A 17044-nucleotide genomic window follows, 5' to 3' on the forward strand; every position below is an offset into this window, starting at 1 on the left:
AGTGCTGACTTGAGAACCAAGAGGTGTTTCACAAAGGAGGTTACATTTGAACTATATCATAAAGGATGAGTAAGATCAATAGGGAAGAATAGAACCCAGGTGTGCAGATTTTAGAGGCAAAAAAAAAGATACTACTGGAATGAAATTACAGATGTAATTAGGTTGTATGAGTTTTATGATTTCATCTTTGGAATTTAGATAAACAATGAAATTCATTTTCTAATCTTCCTTCCCTGACTTGCCAGATGTTAGGATATCTCCCATCTTTGGCTATTGTTCAGCTCCTCAGTTTGAGAGCTACAATTTCAGTCTTACTGTCTGCTCTTTGTGTAACAGTCCTTGCATAAAATGCATTCACAGTCCTTTTCCTAGTACTTATTTTTGATGCAGGGAACATGTGGAAGAAGCCAAAGTCATTTCTCTTTATGTATCATTCAAAATGTAGGAGAGGGAGGTGGATGCTATGACATATGAGTATTACATTGTTTTCATTTCAATCATTTGATGGTTTTGAAGAAGTAATAGCCATTTTCCCTCATTTATATTTGAACAAGAAAGGGTAAATTAACATCAGTTCTCAGCCTTTTCCTAATTTTTTTTTCCAGGTTTGAATACGATGGGATGATTTAAACTTTTAATATGAAAATAGTACTGATGTGATATTGTTCTTTGGCATTTTCTCAGCCCTACCTCCCCAGATTTTGGTCTTGTCAATGTATACCATGCATATGTTAAGTATCTATGCCTGTTTTACCTAGGAAGTACAAAAATGATACAGGGGGAGACAGATCATTAAACATATAAATTTAAGCAATATCATGATGACAATTAATGGTCTAGATGAGATTTAGTTTGGGTTTAAATTTGAAATCTGCTATTCAATAGCAATGTGATCTTGGATAAGTCATTGCAGCTCACTTTACCTTAATATCCTCATTTTTGAAACAGGATATCAACATTTAGTTCCTAAAGTTACCATAGAGAGTTACTAAAATAATGTTATAGCGGGAACTTAGCACAGTGTCAGACATAGAATAAATGGTGACTATGATCATTATATACAGGCTGCTACACTTGTAACATGGCCTGGAAAAGTCAAGAAAAGTCTCAAAGAAGAGTCATTATTTGCATTAAGAGCAGAAAAACAAATAGGATTGCCTAGAAGATAGGGGCATAAAGGGTATTCTGGGCAAAATGAACAACATGTGAAAAGGCAATAAAGACAATAAGTGGTTTTAGATCATTTGAGGAAGTGAAAGTATGTTGATATAGTTTAAACTCAGAGTAAATATGAAAGAATGGGAGTCAGAACAGAGGAGTAGGTTGATGAGGCCAAAGAAATAGGTAGAGGTCCAAACATGAAAGCTTCTGTAGGCCATTTTAAAACATTTATTCTTTAATTTGTGGCTGATTAAGAATAACGAGAATTTTAAACAGAAAAGTGACATGGTGTATTAGTCTGCTCTTACGTTGCTAATAAAGACATCCCCCAGACTGGATAATTTATAAAGAAAAAGAGGTTTAATGAACTCACAGTTTCACGTGGCTGGGGGGCCTCACATCATGGCAGAAGGTGAATGAGGAGCAAAGCACATCTTACATGGTGGAAGGTAAGAGAGTGTGTGCAGGGGAACTCCCTATTACAAAACCATCAGATCTCATGAGACTTATTCACTATCATGAGAACAGCAGGGGAAAAGCCCACTACCATGATTCAATTATCTCCCACTGGGCTCCTCCCAGGACCCATGGGAATTATGGGAGCTACCAATTCAAGATGAGATTTAGGTGGGGACACAGCCAAACCATATCACATGGTCATATTTTCACTTAGGGTCAAGGGCAAGGGTGCTAAATATCAAGGAAGGTGATATTAGAAGCACAATTGCCGTTAGAATCTGGCTATTGCAATAATCCATTTAAGAAACTATAAGGGACTGAATTGAAGTAGTGTAATAGGCACACGGAAGAAGTGCAGGGTATAAGTCAGCAAGTCATCAAAGATAGGCCCTTATTACTAATAGTAAAGAGCAAGGAAGTGGTGAGAAGGGAGAAATATCTAGGATATCTCCCATGTTTCTAATTTAGAAAACTAGGTAAATTGAGAGGTCATTAGCTTAAGTTGGAATAAAAACAGTTTGAACATGTTGAACTTGAGGGCCCTGTCGAACATCTAAGTAGAAAGATCAACCTGGTGATTCAGAAGACACAATTGAGCTAAGGGTGTGGATTTGAGAATTTATGCATAAGTAGCAGTCAAATCTAAATATGACTTAACTACGACAAGGATATGTTATAAAGATTCTGACTCCATTTTTTGATGTTTGACAGCTGAAAGCTTTAAAACCCCACCGCTCCCTCTTTTCCTACATCTGGGCAAGTTGAGAAGAAAGCCTGGATGCTCCCTTCTTTGGTGTTAGGGGAAAATTCAAACTATGTAAGCCTCAGTCCATGCAAGGGAATCTTCACTCCAGTCCCACCACTTAACCACAATAAAGTCCAAAGCCAGTCACTCTTTCCTGCTCTGTGGAGCCATTTTTGGAAATGTTTGGGAATCCACCCTGCTCTCTCCAGAAAGTCTCACTATATGAGTAATAAATCTCTTCATACCCACTTGGTACACATGTGGTGTTATCAGTCTAAATTTCCAAATCAATTTTAGGTGGAGCAGCCATTCTACCTCTCTTGTACAGTAACAACAGGGTCAAACTGTGTCCATTATGTAAACTAGAATATCTAGCTCAAAAGGTATAGCCTCCTGCCAGAAATCACAGGTTTTTTTCCTGTCCTAAATTCTAGTCTGACTCCCGGTCTTCAACACCAGCTTAGGACCCACCTAGACATCATCACTTCTAAAATTCTAGAACCAATAGAACCAGCTCAGCAGCTTTTTACAAGTTAAGATTTCCCATATAATTAGAGCTTCATGTCTCCTGTGGATTCATAAACTCCAATTATATATTATCTGCCAATCTCAATCAGTGTCAGTGGTTGCCTGGAGTTCTGGGTTGAGGCGGATTCTAATGTCACACTGAAGTTTGGTGTCTTTTCTGACTTGAAATTTTTCATAGTGAGCAGAGATTTGTTCTGTTGTCTGCTGAGTGACCATAACCACATCTTGCAATACCTGTTGGCTCATTGCTTTGCCTTACGCTTCACAAACTTCTGTTCTGCCTCCAGTTTCACAACTGTAGGATCTATCTCAGTTACATCCCAAGCCAGTATGTGTTTTTGTATAAAGTTCTTTTTAATACACTCCTGAACATCTAAGAAATAGGCAAAATTAGCAAGCACGCTCCACACTATGGATTATTATTTGATTCAAAGCACATTCAAAGTTGTTTGTTTTTCTTATTACACACAGGAGTTATTTATTTTTGTGGGTAAGAATCATCAGCTATGAAATCAGAGACTTTTGCTCAAATCCAAGTTTTACCTTCCCTAAGCCATGCAGTTCTGAGTGAGATATTTAACTTTTATTTACCTGAGCCTCAGTCTCTACATATATAAAATGGGGCTAAAATTTTCTATATCATAGAGTTTTAATAGTGTATATATATATATATACACTATTATGTGTATATATGTGTATATACATATACACTATATGTATATGTACGTGTGTATGTGTCTGTGTGTGTGTGTGTTTACGCTTAGTGCAACACATGCCACAGAGGAAAAGTTTACAAATGACAAATATCTAAAAAATGTAGGTGGTAGTTGCTATCATTTATTAGAATCATTTATAGATCAGGAATCTGTAAATCTATTTGAAGAAGGTAAGTAAGCTGTCCAAGGCCATGTAGCCAGAAAGTGGTGGAGTTGAGATTCCCAATGAGATCATTTGAGTCCAGGGCACGTAGCAAAACTTCTGTGTATTGCTAGCTCATAGCAACTCATTTCCTACACTGTCTTTGCAGATCAATCCTGAGCAGCAGAGTAGCAGAAATCAAGCATTCAATTGTTGTGGACATAACTGATTCATTATCATGTCAATGTTCTGTTTTATTTAACAGATCTACTCATTATCTCATCAACTTTGAGGTATTGCTCAAAAAAGAGGGTGGAACTCCCTCATTTAATCACCTGGTTGGGGAAAAAAGGCCTTTGTAGACTGAAGTCTGGCCTTTCATTTTAATTACTTCAAAAGACATCTTCAAATGACATCTTGGGTAGTTATTGAATTGTTGGAGTTTTTCAATATTTACACATTGAAATCCACCTTCTTATGATGATTGTCTATTGTCTCTCTTGGAAAGGGCAACATTAACATTTCTTTACTTGTAGTTACAGCAACTGGCTTTTTAAATATGCATCCACTGAGGGTCAATCCTTTAATAATCCAAGCAAAAAAAACCTAAAAACCACTAGTCTACACAGTATTTTCAGAAATACAGTGTTTGTCAAATAAATATGCATTTCTTTAAAGTCACTGTGACTCCAATGGTTATATCTTAAATCCATATATCATGAATATCAAATACTAGATGAGCATAACATTTGACTAAAAGTTTAAATGACTTAAGCACCAGAAATTTTGAATAAAGACTAAACATTTTAGAGGAGTTCCAAATTATTTAGCAAATCGTTTTTCTCAATAAAATTGTTACATTCCAAAGCCTCATTTCCCAGTCACCTCTTTTTAAAGACAATTTTAGAGCAGTTTTAGTTCACAGCAAAATTGGGAGGAAACTATAAGGATTTCCCATAGGCCCTCTGTCCCTCCACACACACAGCCTCCCCCATTATCAACATCCCCCACTAGTGGGTACACTTGTTATGATTGATGAACCTACACTGACATGTTATAATCACCCAAAGTCCATAGTTTATATTACGGTTCACTCTTTGTGTTGTACATTTTGTCGGTTTGGACAAATGTATAATAAGATGTATCTACCACTATAGTATAATACAGACTATTTTCACTGTCCTAAAAATTAACTGCTCTGTCTATTTATCCTTCCCTCTACTACCCTCAACCCCTGGCAACAATTGACCTTTTTATTGTCACTGGTTCAAAATTGTTTAAGCAAATCATTTTTCACAATTAAATTGTTACATTCCAAAACCTCATACTTGGGATTTCCCAGTTACTTTTATTTTTTAAAATCAGTTCCTTATGAGGCTCCACATTCTGATTTTTCATATTATTCTATATTATATAAATGCCAGCAAGCTGCTTCTTTTTCACTTACTAGGAGAATATTTATGTCACAAATTGCTTAAACAATGCATAATGTAAACACCAGAAATTGAGAGTTTGGTAGTGACCTTGGGTCATTTTATTAGCCCTTTCTCACACTGCTATGAAGAAATACCTGAGACTGGGTAATTTATAAAGAAAAGAGGTTTAATTGACTCACAGTTCTACATGGTTGGGGAGGCCTCAGGAAACTTACAACCATGGCAAAAGGCACCTCTTCACAGGGTAGCAGGAGAGAGAATGAGTTCAAGCAGGGGAAATGCCACACATATAAAACCATCAGATTGGCTGGGTGTGGTGGCTCATGCCTGTAATCCAAGCACTTTGGGAGGCCGACGTAAGTGGAAAATTTGAGGCTGGGAGTTCAAGACCAGCCTGGCCAATATGGTGAAATCCTGTCTCTATTAAAAATACAAAACTTGGGTGGGCACTGTGGCTCACACCTGTAATCCCAGACCTTAGGGAGGCAGAGGCAGGAGGATAGCTTGAGCCCAGGAGTTCAAGGCCTGCCTGGGCAATATAGCAAGACCCTATTTCAAAAAAAATGCAAAAATTAGCAAAGTGTGGTGGCATGTGCCTGTAGTCCCAGCTACTCAAGAGGTTGAAGCAGGAGAATCACTTGAACCAAGGAGGCGGAGTTTGCAGCGAGCTGAGATTGTGCCACTGCACTCCATCCTTGGTGATAGAGTGAGACCCTGTCTCAAAAAACAAAACAAATCAAATCAAAACATAACAAAACAAAACAAAAACCATCAGATCTCCTGAGACTCACTCATTATCACAAGAACAGCATGGGGGAAACTGCTCCCATGATCCAGTTATGTCCACCTGGTCCCACCCTTGACACGTAGGGATTATTACAATTCAGGGTTATGATTTGCATGGGGACACAGAGCCAATCCATATCAGTCATGTTTTAATTACTGGCCAACTTATCAATAGATGAATTGCTGAGATTTGCCAGTAGAATAATTTTAAATTCTGGACTATCAAACTTTTCTGAAAGGTTTTTCTTGCTGTTGATTGAATATTAAACAAATAAATGTCAAAAGGTATGGGCCCTTGTGTAATCATGGATCAATCTCTAACTGTGGACCTGCTTGAGTGGCATTCATTTCTGTGTGAAGGCAATTTTGGTTGCAAATAAGAGAACACCCAAGCCAAACTGCTATGAGCAAAATAGGAACTAAGTAAACTTACTGGTTTTCATAACTGAAAAATACAGAGGCAGGGCTGGTTATAGGCACAGTTGGATTCAGTCCTCAAAATGAGTCATCAAGACTTGGTTTTTCTTCATGTCTCTACCTCCAACCCCCCTATTTTACTTCCATCAGGTTCAGGTTCCATGTAACAGTATGAGGGCAGTAATACAGGCCCTACATCCTCTTATGTTCAAGTAGAGCAAGAAAGAGTGAATGTCTTTTCCCCAGAGTCCTTAGGGAAAGCCTCAGTGTGTCTCATAGACTCTCAGGAGCATGGGACCATCACATTACCACTGTGTGCTGGTAAATGCAATATGCTAACTGGCTTAATCTTAGCCATGTATGTTATCTATCCTAGTGCCCCCCTCAATCAGGTTCACGTAAATAGGAGATAGGAGAATTCCTAAAGACCCTGATAGCTTATAGATATGATAAATGACCTGGCTACCAAAAAGTAAAAACTTTATCCTTGCTTCTTTACACTTTGCCTTGAGTATCTTTAACGTACCCCTCACCCTACAAGAGGGTCATGAGATAAAGATTTCTATATTTAATTTCTGCTAACAGATACTCTTTAAGGGAAAAAATGCTCAAGTAGCAGCTCCCAGAATATATATTGTAGAAGTTGGCTAATAGGATTCTTCTGTATTCTTCTGCCACCTGTCATCTTGGGATCTCTCACTATTCATTATCTGGTAGCAGGCCTGCAGTGTACAGATGGAAAAGTCACCCCAGAGGGAAGAGAGCTGTTATACTCTATCCCCCTTCTGGATCCACTTCTGTGCAATGCTAATTTAATCAGGCACATGATTCACTCACTCACCTTAAGCTCAAACCAGGCCTCGTTCTATTTTTAATATTTTATTATTCACCCACAAATGTATCACCCACAAAAGTATTTCTGAACAGTCAGAAATATAAGCTGAAGGATAAGGTCTTTTCTCCTCATTCCTATTCCAGTTCTTTCCAGATCATTCCAAGTGCATCGTTTCGAGCCATGTGTAAGATAAGTGCTTTGGGCCAGGCATGGTGGCTCACACCTGTAATCCTAGCACTTTGGGAGGCTGAGGTGGGAAGACTGCTTGAGGCCAGGAATTTGAGATCAGGCTGAGCAACATAGTGAGACCCTATATCTACAAAAAAATTTAAGAAAGATTAGCCACACTCCCGTTTGAGCACAGGAATTGAGGCTGCAGTGAGCCATGATCATGCCACTGCACTGTAGCCTGGGCAACAGAGCATGACTCTATTTCTTAAAAAAAAAAAAAAAAGGATAAGTGCTTTGAAAGCATTAGAAACCAGACTTAGGCTCAATAAATAGCATGCTAACTGAAAATCCAAGTCAGTATCCAAAATGGTCCTTTCTAGCAACCTCACTGGAAACAAAGGCCAAACCAATAGGAAAACTTCAGCAGATTCCCAAGGGGCCAGGTTGGCATGTTTGGGTTATTATTCAGAAACTGAAAGCCTTTGGTTTTATTATCAGATTTGTTGTGATCGATCTCAGAGTCTATAGGGGAAATGCAGGGAGAGAAGTAGAAGCAAAAGAAAGGAAGATGGTAAAAAACAAAGTAAGTCAGTAAAAGCTGCAATCACTACCTTTGGATAAGAGAAAGTCCAAAGCAAAACTCAGGAGGAGGGACTTGGAAAAAAAAAAAAAAAAGAACTGACTGACAGGTGTGTTTGACTAAGGTCTCACACAGCTAATTAAAATTCCTTTAGCCACAATAGTGACTGTGGGTGGGTGGGGGCTATAATATACTGCTTTTAATTAACCATTAGAACTTGGTCAATAGTACATGAGTCACAGTCTTCAATTAATAATAGCAAATCATATTTGATTTAGTTATAAAGAAATGCTTAGTTGCACCAGTGAAATCTACACTATATTAATAAATGCTTCAATTTGATTTTCAAGTTGAAGGTAGAAATATGGAAAAAAATTGATAAGATTATTTGCTGTCATATGTATTCATGGTAAAGTGTGTTCTGGTTATCTTCACAATATTCTGACTTATGGGGGTAAGAGAAGAAGGAAGTTGGTAAAATATAAAAAATAATAGTCACATCTAACAGCAAAATTTACATGAGACACTACCATGTAAACAACATTCTGAAAACATCACTCTTCAAAGGTTGTCTCTTGCATGATAAACACTTTTATGTACAATCAAAAGTTCTTGAAGCACCAAAAACTATTTTAGATATTCTGAGGATATAGGAAAAAAACAAAATCAGGTTCTCCTACTATACTCTCACAGTACAGAACATTTTTGACATCAGATGGGGAGTATGCTTTTTCCTCACACACCAAGCAAGCAAGCAGTTTTACAGTGAACACCAGCTGGATGTCCTCTAACTCAATTTGATTCTGACACTCTCTACCCGGAGAGAGTAACAGATTCTAAAAATTAAGGGCTTAGTCCCACAAGACTGCCCCCACCTCTGATGCCAATCACAAGTAATAGGTTGTCACCTGCACTTCTGTCTGATTGGCTATATACTGGGGTTCCCACTACCCCCTCCTCAGGTTCAACTTTGTTAGAGTGGCTCACAGAACTCAGGAAAACACTTTACTTATATTTACTGGTTTATTATAAAGGATATTACAAAAGATACAGATGAAGAGATGTATACCGCAAGGTATGGGAGAAAGGGCATGGAGCTTCCATGCCCTCTCCAGGTGTGTTATCCTTCAGGAACCTCCACTTGTTTAGCAATCCAGAAGCTCACTCAAATTCTGTCCTTTTGGAGGCTACATTACTAAATATAATTTATTAAATCATTGGCCATTGGTGATGAATTTAACCTCCATTTTCTCTCTCCAGCCCAGAGGTTTTGGGGTAGGGCTAAAAGTCCCAACCTTACAATTATGTCTTTGTTTTTCTTGTGAGCATCCCCCTCATCCTGAAGCTACCTAGACACTGCCAGTGAGTCAATTAGTATTTTAGGAGTTGTATACCAGGCAACAGAACCATATTTGCAATATTACAGATAAATTTTTTTTTTGGGGAATACAAATTGCAATTTTTATTGAAAGTTAACCGGGTACATTGTAAAACTCCTTGTGTATTTATAATTTATCCTGAAATCAGTCCCCTGAAGTATAGGTATTGTTGTCTCCATTTTACTGTTGAAAAATTGAATACTCAAGATTTTATAGTTAATAAGTGACAGAGCTAGAGTTTGAATATAGGTATTTTTGACTGCCATGCCAGGGCTCTTTGCCATTAATGGTTCTCTGAGAATAAAAGGTAACCCTTAATCAATTATGAGTTTTTACACAGTTATATTCTAAGATTCTATTAGAACCTGTGAAATACAATAATTAAAGTTGTATTTTAATACATTTCAGTGTACGTGTTATATATTAGCTAATGGAGAAAATTATTTCCACAAGAAAAATAGAATGTTGTGTGGATTTTTAAGTAACAAATATTTTTAAATGTCTCATTGTAAAGTTTCACATCTACAAATAACAGTTTTTAAGTCTTGGTATCTATTTACGATGAAGATATTAATTCTTTCTGTGAAGCTTTTAATAGTTATGGAATATATAATTAAAAAATTTTACCATCTAAAGCTGCTTTTCATATATCTTGAATTTAATGAGAAACATTATTGCACATTTTTCCCATTCAATTAAACCAACAGTTATTGAATGCCTACTACTGGGAAAGCAAATTACTAGGGGCTGTGGGAGATACAAGAGCTTTCTAGATTCTTAAAAATTAGTGTGAGAAAACAGGGAATTGTATAAATAACATTTAAAACAAGGCAATGCTATAATAGAAATGCCATTTTTAAAAACTAAAGTATTGTAAATAATATTGCTGCATTTGAAGTAAAAATAACTTTAAATATTGATTTTTCTAGTTGGCTATTAATATTGTAATTACAATATTCTTTATTCATATTGTATCTATATTATAATAATGTACAATTATATCTATACTATATTATAACAATATACTAGTATTGATGTCAGGAGTTCAAGATCAGCCTGGCCAATATGGTGAAACCCTGTCTCTATTAAAAATACAAAAATTAGTCCAGTGTGGTGGCATATGCCTGCAGTCCCAGCCGCTTGGGAGGCTGAAGCAGGAGAATCACTTGAACCCAGGAGGTGGAGGTTGCAGTGTATCTATATTATATTATAACAATACACAATTAATATTGTATCTATATTATATTAATATGCAATATGAATATTGTAGTTAATTACAGTATTCCAGAGGAAAAAATCTCTGGAAGTCCTTAAATGGAAGGTAGTATGGTATAATGCAATGATGATCAAATACAAATGTGTGTCAGAATCAGAGAGGGCTTATTAAAACACAACTTACTGTACCCCACCTCATTCTTTCTAATTCAATAGATTTGAGGTGATGTCTAACAGTATGCATTTCTAACAATACAAGTGATGCTGCTGCTGGTCTGGGGGTCAAACATTAAGAACCACTGGAGAGTGTGGGTTCTAGTGCCAGCCCACCCAAGTCTAAATCATGGCTCTAAATAATGAAAGCACTGTGGCAGAAACTATTAGACAATTGCCAAACTTTCATTCCCTTCTTATTCCCATCCTCCTTTGATGTTTAGTGTGGATCTGTGATTGACAGCCAAGGAATATGAGCAAAAGTGATGTGCATCACTTTCACGCCTGACTCCTAACAACTCCCACACATATCTTTCATGCCCTTCCCAACACTTCTGGCTTGTGCCAGATAAGCATGGTAAATTTGGAAGCTGCAAGTTTCCATAGAAGAGCACAAGATGGTAGCAATATGAAGCAACACTTGGAAGGGAGTTGCTTGCCAGATAGTAACATCTATTTGGGCTTTATATGAGGGGGAACTTGACCTGTTCTTGGTATCCCTTGTATCTAGCATGCTATCTGAGACACAGTTGCTCAATGGAAGTAATTGCTGAGCTGTTAAAGAAAACCTTTTAAACGAATGAATCAGTGTAACAGTGGACACAATTAGATGTATTAAGCTCCACATCACTGTAGAGTATTTTAATAAAACTACAAGGTTACAAATGAAGGATTATATTGAAAGTATTCCTCAATTAGGTAAAACGTTAGGAATGATTACCTCTGGCGACTCTTCCAAATATAATATTCTACATTATGCCCTAAATTTAAATGACTAGGAGGTAGCTTCTGGAAGCTATATCTTTTTTCTCAGCTCTATTATGTTCCAATCCTTTTGTTTTCTTCTTTTCCAAATATTTCATCTTTCCTTGTTAATCAATCAGCATTTGTAGAGCATGTAAAACATGACCAGACCTGTCCACATGGTGCTTGCCGTCTAGTTGGGGAGAGGGCTTGTGGAACAACACATTTGAAACAATTAGTAAGCAATATGAAGAGATCATTAAATGCTCCAGTAAATAGTGGTTGAGTGAGTTGCTTCAAATATGTAATTTGTGCACATTAAAAGCATACATCCAACTGGATGGGCAATCAAAAGGATAAAATTCAACTTGCTTTTCTGTTGATAGGCAGTGCAAACGTGGGAAAGTCATTTAGCCTTTCTCTCTTTTATAAGATAAAAACAACAATTCTGTCCAATTAACTAGGGAGCAGAGTGACAAAGAATTTATTCACGAATTAGAAAGCTTGATACCTTAGAATAGAGTACTCTATTTTGGAACCTTATGTTCCAATTAGTCTTTACTTGCATTGCTTATTTTCTTTCTATAAGTAATCAGGATTTTTGCTGTTACTGATGGTTCATCTAAGAGTTCTTCATTCAACCTGGGTGCAGCACCCAGAAATATGGCTGTCTTTGATTGTGTTGAAAAAGCACAGTAGGCCTCTGGCCCTCCACGGCAAATAATATAATCATAAGTTTGGACTTATGTCCACTTCAGTAGCAGTTGTCACTGCTGCTGTTGACCTGCCACCTGCTTGAGCTCAGGGTAGAAACAGGAGACTCAAAAGCTTCAGCAGGATTTCTTTGTCCAGCTGAAGAATAACTAACTTGGAGATTACATTTCAGGAGCATTATTCCATATTGTGGTATATATACTAAATATTCTTTCATATCTGAAGAGATAGCAAAGAAAAGTTACAAGAGGAGCATTTAATGTTTTTGAAATAGCATAATATAATAATCATTGATGTTTTGAAATTGAGTAAGTTTGCCATGACTAGCTAAACTTCTTCCCTGCCAGCTGTAAATGCTGCCTCCAGCTGCATTCTTTTTATGAAGAAACTGTTTGAGTTTTGTACATTTTATCAGACTCATTTTAAAACCATTTTCAAAATGTTTTCCACTGGTTTGGTTTTGAAGATTTTTGCATCTGTAATATATTTCTTAGATATTTTTCTCCAATTAGACTCTTTGAAAAGAAATGAATGAAAAGTTCCATTTCAGCTTTTCTAAAAGTTTGACTCTGTTTCAAATGGCTTCTTCAATCTCTATGAGAGGTTTGACAACCTAACCCACTTTGAACAATGTCTTCAAACCAGGGAATTAGAGGATTCTCATATTAGAGGTACAAATTCTCAATTAAAAAAATAATTGAAGGCAAATAAAACTTCCTCATCTTGTCTAAAAATTATTTACAAACTATGCCTTACACGTTTTTGCATTAATGACAGCAGAGCATATGGCACACAGTAAAAACTGTTTTAATATTTGACTTAAATTAGTGTTGATCGATTAACCAGATTTTGAATGGTGTTTTCTCTTTGAATTTCCCAATCAAGGATGTAAAATAATATTTCTTCAATTCTTATTATTAATAATCTTTGTATGTTATATGTATTGTGTACTTATTCTATCAATTACTTAGAGAGGTTAAATCATATCTAATTATGCTTCTGGATTTATTTGTTTCCCTTGAGTTCTATCAGTTTTGCTTCATATATTTTTGAAACTCTGTTATTAGGTATATATGTTTTTTGGATCATTATACATTTTTTGGTGATTGACTCTTTTATCATTATGAAATTACCCTCTACCTCTGGTATTACATCTTACCTTAAAGTCTACTTTGCCATTAATGTAGCAAACCAGATAGTGTAGCCACACTAGACTTCTTACACTTAATGTTCATATAGTATATATTTTTCCATCTTTTAATTTTCAATCTATCTGTGTCATATGTAAAGGACATCTTTTATAAATGGCTTACAGTTGGATCTTGCTTTTATATCCAGTCTGATGATTTCTGCCTTTTAGTTGGGAGTGTTTGGTCTCTTTACATTTAATGTAAATATTGGTATGTCTGGATTTAAGGCTATCATCTTGCTATTTGATTTTTGTCTCATTTGTTCTTTCATCCTTTGTTTGATAATTGTCTTTTGAATTACAAACTGAATGCAGTGTTCTTAGCCCAAGAACAGAGATTCAGGGATGAAAATTAAGTGTCGAAAAAAAAAAAAGAAAATTAAGTATCAAACTTTTCTATGTTGTTAACTTAGCTAGAGGAACTTTTTCACAAATATTGTAGTTCAGTGCCTTCGAAACTTTAGTGCACATATAATTCACCCTAGAATCTTGCTAAAATGCAAATTATGGCTCAGGAGTTCTTGGGTGGAGCCTGAGAGTCTGCATTGCTAACACATTCATAGGTGATGCTAATGTTGTTGGTCCAAAGCTCTAAATTTGTAGTCAGTTTTCATCTTCTCATTGCCTATCCATCGTCACTTCCAGTGTCTCAGCAGATCTTGTGGTGAGAACTAGTTGAACCAGTTTTTCAAAACTCTTCACAAAAGTAAGAAGATTGACTTTAAAACAACTTTTGAGTGCTCGCTTCGGCAGCACATATACTAAAATTGGAACAATACAGAGAAGATTAGCATGGCCCCTGCACAAGGATGACACGCAAATTCGTGAAGCGTTCCATATTTAAAAAAAAAAAAAACTTTTGAGAGTTAATAAAAATAAAATTGGGGTAAACACAAAGTAGAAAGATGTCCTGGTAAGAATGGGTCGAAGGTATATGAGATTCAATTAAGGAAAGAAAACCAATCTCTTTTGTATGGCATTCAGAAGTAGAGTAAATAAAATATTATTAGAGGTTGCTTAGTAAAGATCTATTCACTTTTTCTTGGTGCAACCTCTGGATGAAATCTATTCCCCAGGATACCAAGAAATATCATCCACTCAATATGTTTTGCTTTTTATTGAATTTAGTTGCTTGCTCAAGAATGTAAACATAGACAGTGGTACTCTTAAATCTTTTTAATCTAAGAACCTGTCTAGCCCCCGTCTCCCAATTTTAGAATCTCTTTCAGCAAAGTTATCAGATCGTTAAAGATGAGAGCACTTAGTCTTTTCAAATTATTACATCCACACAGAAAGAAGTGATGTACTCTTCCCCAGTCTGCTATTGGCATCTTTAGATGCCCACTTTCACAGATACCATCCAGTGCATTGATAACCATTGATCATTTTATAGGCAAATTCACACTTCTTAATTATGGAAATGCATTACACAGACAATGAAAGAACCTACTGAAGTCCAATAACACCAGACGGAAGGATAGCCTCCTGACAAAAAAGTAACCAAAATTATAGAAGGGATGTCATACAAAGTTGATAGCAAATGAAGTCAATGGTTGTTTTTCTCATTTACCCTTATACTGCTGAAGGCTACACATGTGCATCTCTCTTTTTTTTTAAATTGTATTTTGGGCTCTGGTTTACATGTGCACATCCTGCATCCTGCAAGACTGTTGCATAGGTACATACATGCCATGGTGATTTGCTGTCTCCAACCCCCCACCTTCTTCTTTATCAAATGACAGGTATAAAAGGAAAACCGAGAAATAAATGCTTCTTTCTACCTATTTTTTCTAACCACTACCATTTCTCCTACTATTCTTTTATTCTTTCAGAGTTTGTTTTAGCATAATTATTTGATCAGATTCTTTGTTACTACTTATTTTTATAGATCCAATGGGTACCAAAGCGCCATGACATAATCGATACTTAATAAATATTTGCTAAATGAATAAATGAGTATATTACATATATGGTAATTCATTATTTAAACCTCTTTGCAACTTTTACTGACTCACTAAGAAAAGGGAAAAAATACACATTGACATGTAAACACATATGTACACTGCAAAACTGGAATGAGTAATCTATTTAGTTTTTATTCAGAGTAGGGGATAAAAGTGCAATTCTTTTTATTAATTGTCTGAATATCAAGACCAGTGAAATGATTTCTTATACTGGGCAGAAACTCTTAAATTTATTTGCCTCAAGAAGTAGTTAATCAGGCCAGGAACGGTGGCTCACGCCTATAATCCCAGCACTTTGGGAGGCCGAGGCAGGTGGATTACCTGAGATCAAGAGTTCGAGACCAGCCTGGCCAACATGGTAAATCCCTCTCTCTACTAAAAATGCAAAAATTAACTGGGTGTGGTGGCATGCACCTGTAATCCCAGCTACTTGGGAGGCTGAGGCAGGATAATCGCTTGAACCCAGGAGTCAGAAGTTGCAGTGAGCTGAGATTGCACCATTGCACTCCAGCCTGGGCAACAAGAGTGAACCTCCACCTCAAAACAGACAAACAAACAAAGTAGTTAATCAAATAGAAAGATGTTTTCCTAATCTAAAAATAAAAATTGAATCTTACTTAACTAACTTTGGAGCTCCTGGTACTCTGAAGCCATTACTATTTGTGGTGGACACAGTGATGTGCCACCCTGACTCCCCATCAGTAAAGGGTTTGTTGCCTCAGCTGATGGCAATACTGTTAGCAGGCAGCCTTCAGCTGTCAGCTCTTTCCTGCTTGCCTCAGCCACAAAAAGCCATCTGACCCAATGTCACATCCATTACCCAATGATCCACAACCAATGACCAGTCACTGCAAGGGTAAAATGGCCTGGCCATCTTGACCCAACTTAGGAAAACTCCGAAGGGTCATTCTACTTTCCGAGATATCTCTAGGGTCGGCCATGGCTATCATTTGGCCTGCCTTGTACTTCAACTTCTCCCTTAAAGCTCTGCTTCTTTCCCCTAATGCCCTAAGGGCACTCCCTAAGAAATACTTTGCATGTTAAACTTCAGTTCAAAGTCTGCTTCCTGAGGAGCTCAACCTAGGATAATATTATTTCCATATTCTTTTTATACAAAATAGAAAAAAATGTTTAAAGTATCCACTGAGGACAAATTGCTGTATTTTGTGGATTGTACTCTTTGAAAGGGCACTTGTGTTGGGTCAGAGCTGCATGACAAAAATCCATATTGCCAAGGTTACTGCTACCTAATACATTTTGGTTTCATCATTGTATTGATGGTGCAGGGGAATGGGCTGGGAGTCACATTGCCATAATTCTCCAGCAGTAAGAATCACCATTTGAGTTTTTCTTTGTACAACAGAATTAGGCTTTGTGATGTGGTTACCAAGTTGACTCTTCTCCAATCATGCTGACATAAGCTAAGCTCTGGAAATTTCTCTCATCCCTGAAGAAACTATGTGGCATCCAGAAATGTAACTTTGAAAGATCAACCTTAGAAATTCTCTCTGAGTTATTAAGTCACCCCATTACCAGTCCTGGGGCTCAAGCCTGTTTGCTTTGTGGTCTTCCTTCCCAAAATTATTTCTGTATCTTTTTTTATGATATACTGATAATTTCAGGCAGACAGAGTTGGGGAGAGGTCTCTAT

At 36.8% G+C, this 17044-nt stretch overlaps 1 non-coding gene across 1 annotated transcript; it reads left to right on the forward strand.

Annotated features, from left to right (window-relative positions):
* The first annotated feature begins 14167 nt into the window (after window positions 1–14167).
* Window positions 14168–14274, forward strand: LOC119473018. The gene has a single exon (XR_005202187.1). It is a non-coding gene; the product is annotated as a U6 spliceosomal RNA (small nuclear RNA).
* The last annotated feature ends 2770 nt before the right edge of the window (window positions 14275–17044 follow it).

The sequence above is a fragment of the Cebus imitator genome, unplaced genomic scaffold (genome assembly GCF_001604975.1).
Source record: "Cebus imitator isolate Cc_AM_T3 unplaced genomic scaffold, Cebus_imitator-1.0 Scaffold128, whole genome shotgun sequence".
Lineage (NCBI taxonomy): Eukaryota > Metazoa > Chordata > Mammalia > Primates > Cebidae > Cebus > Cebus imitator.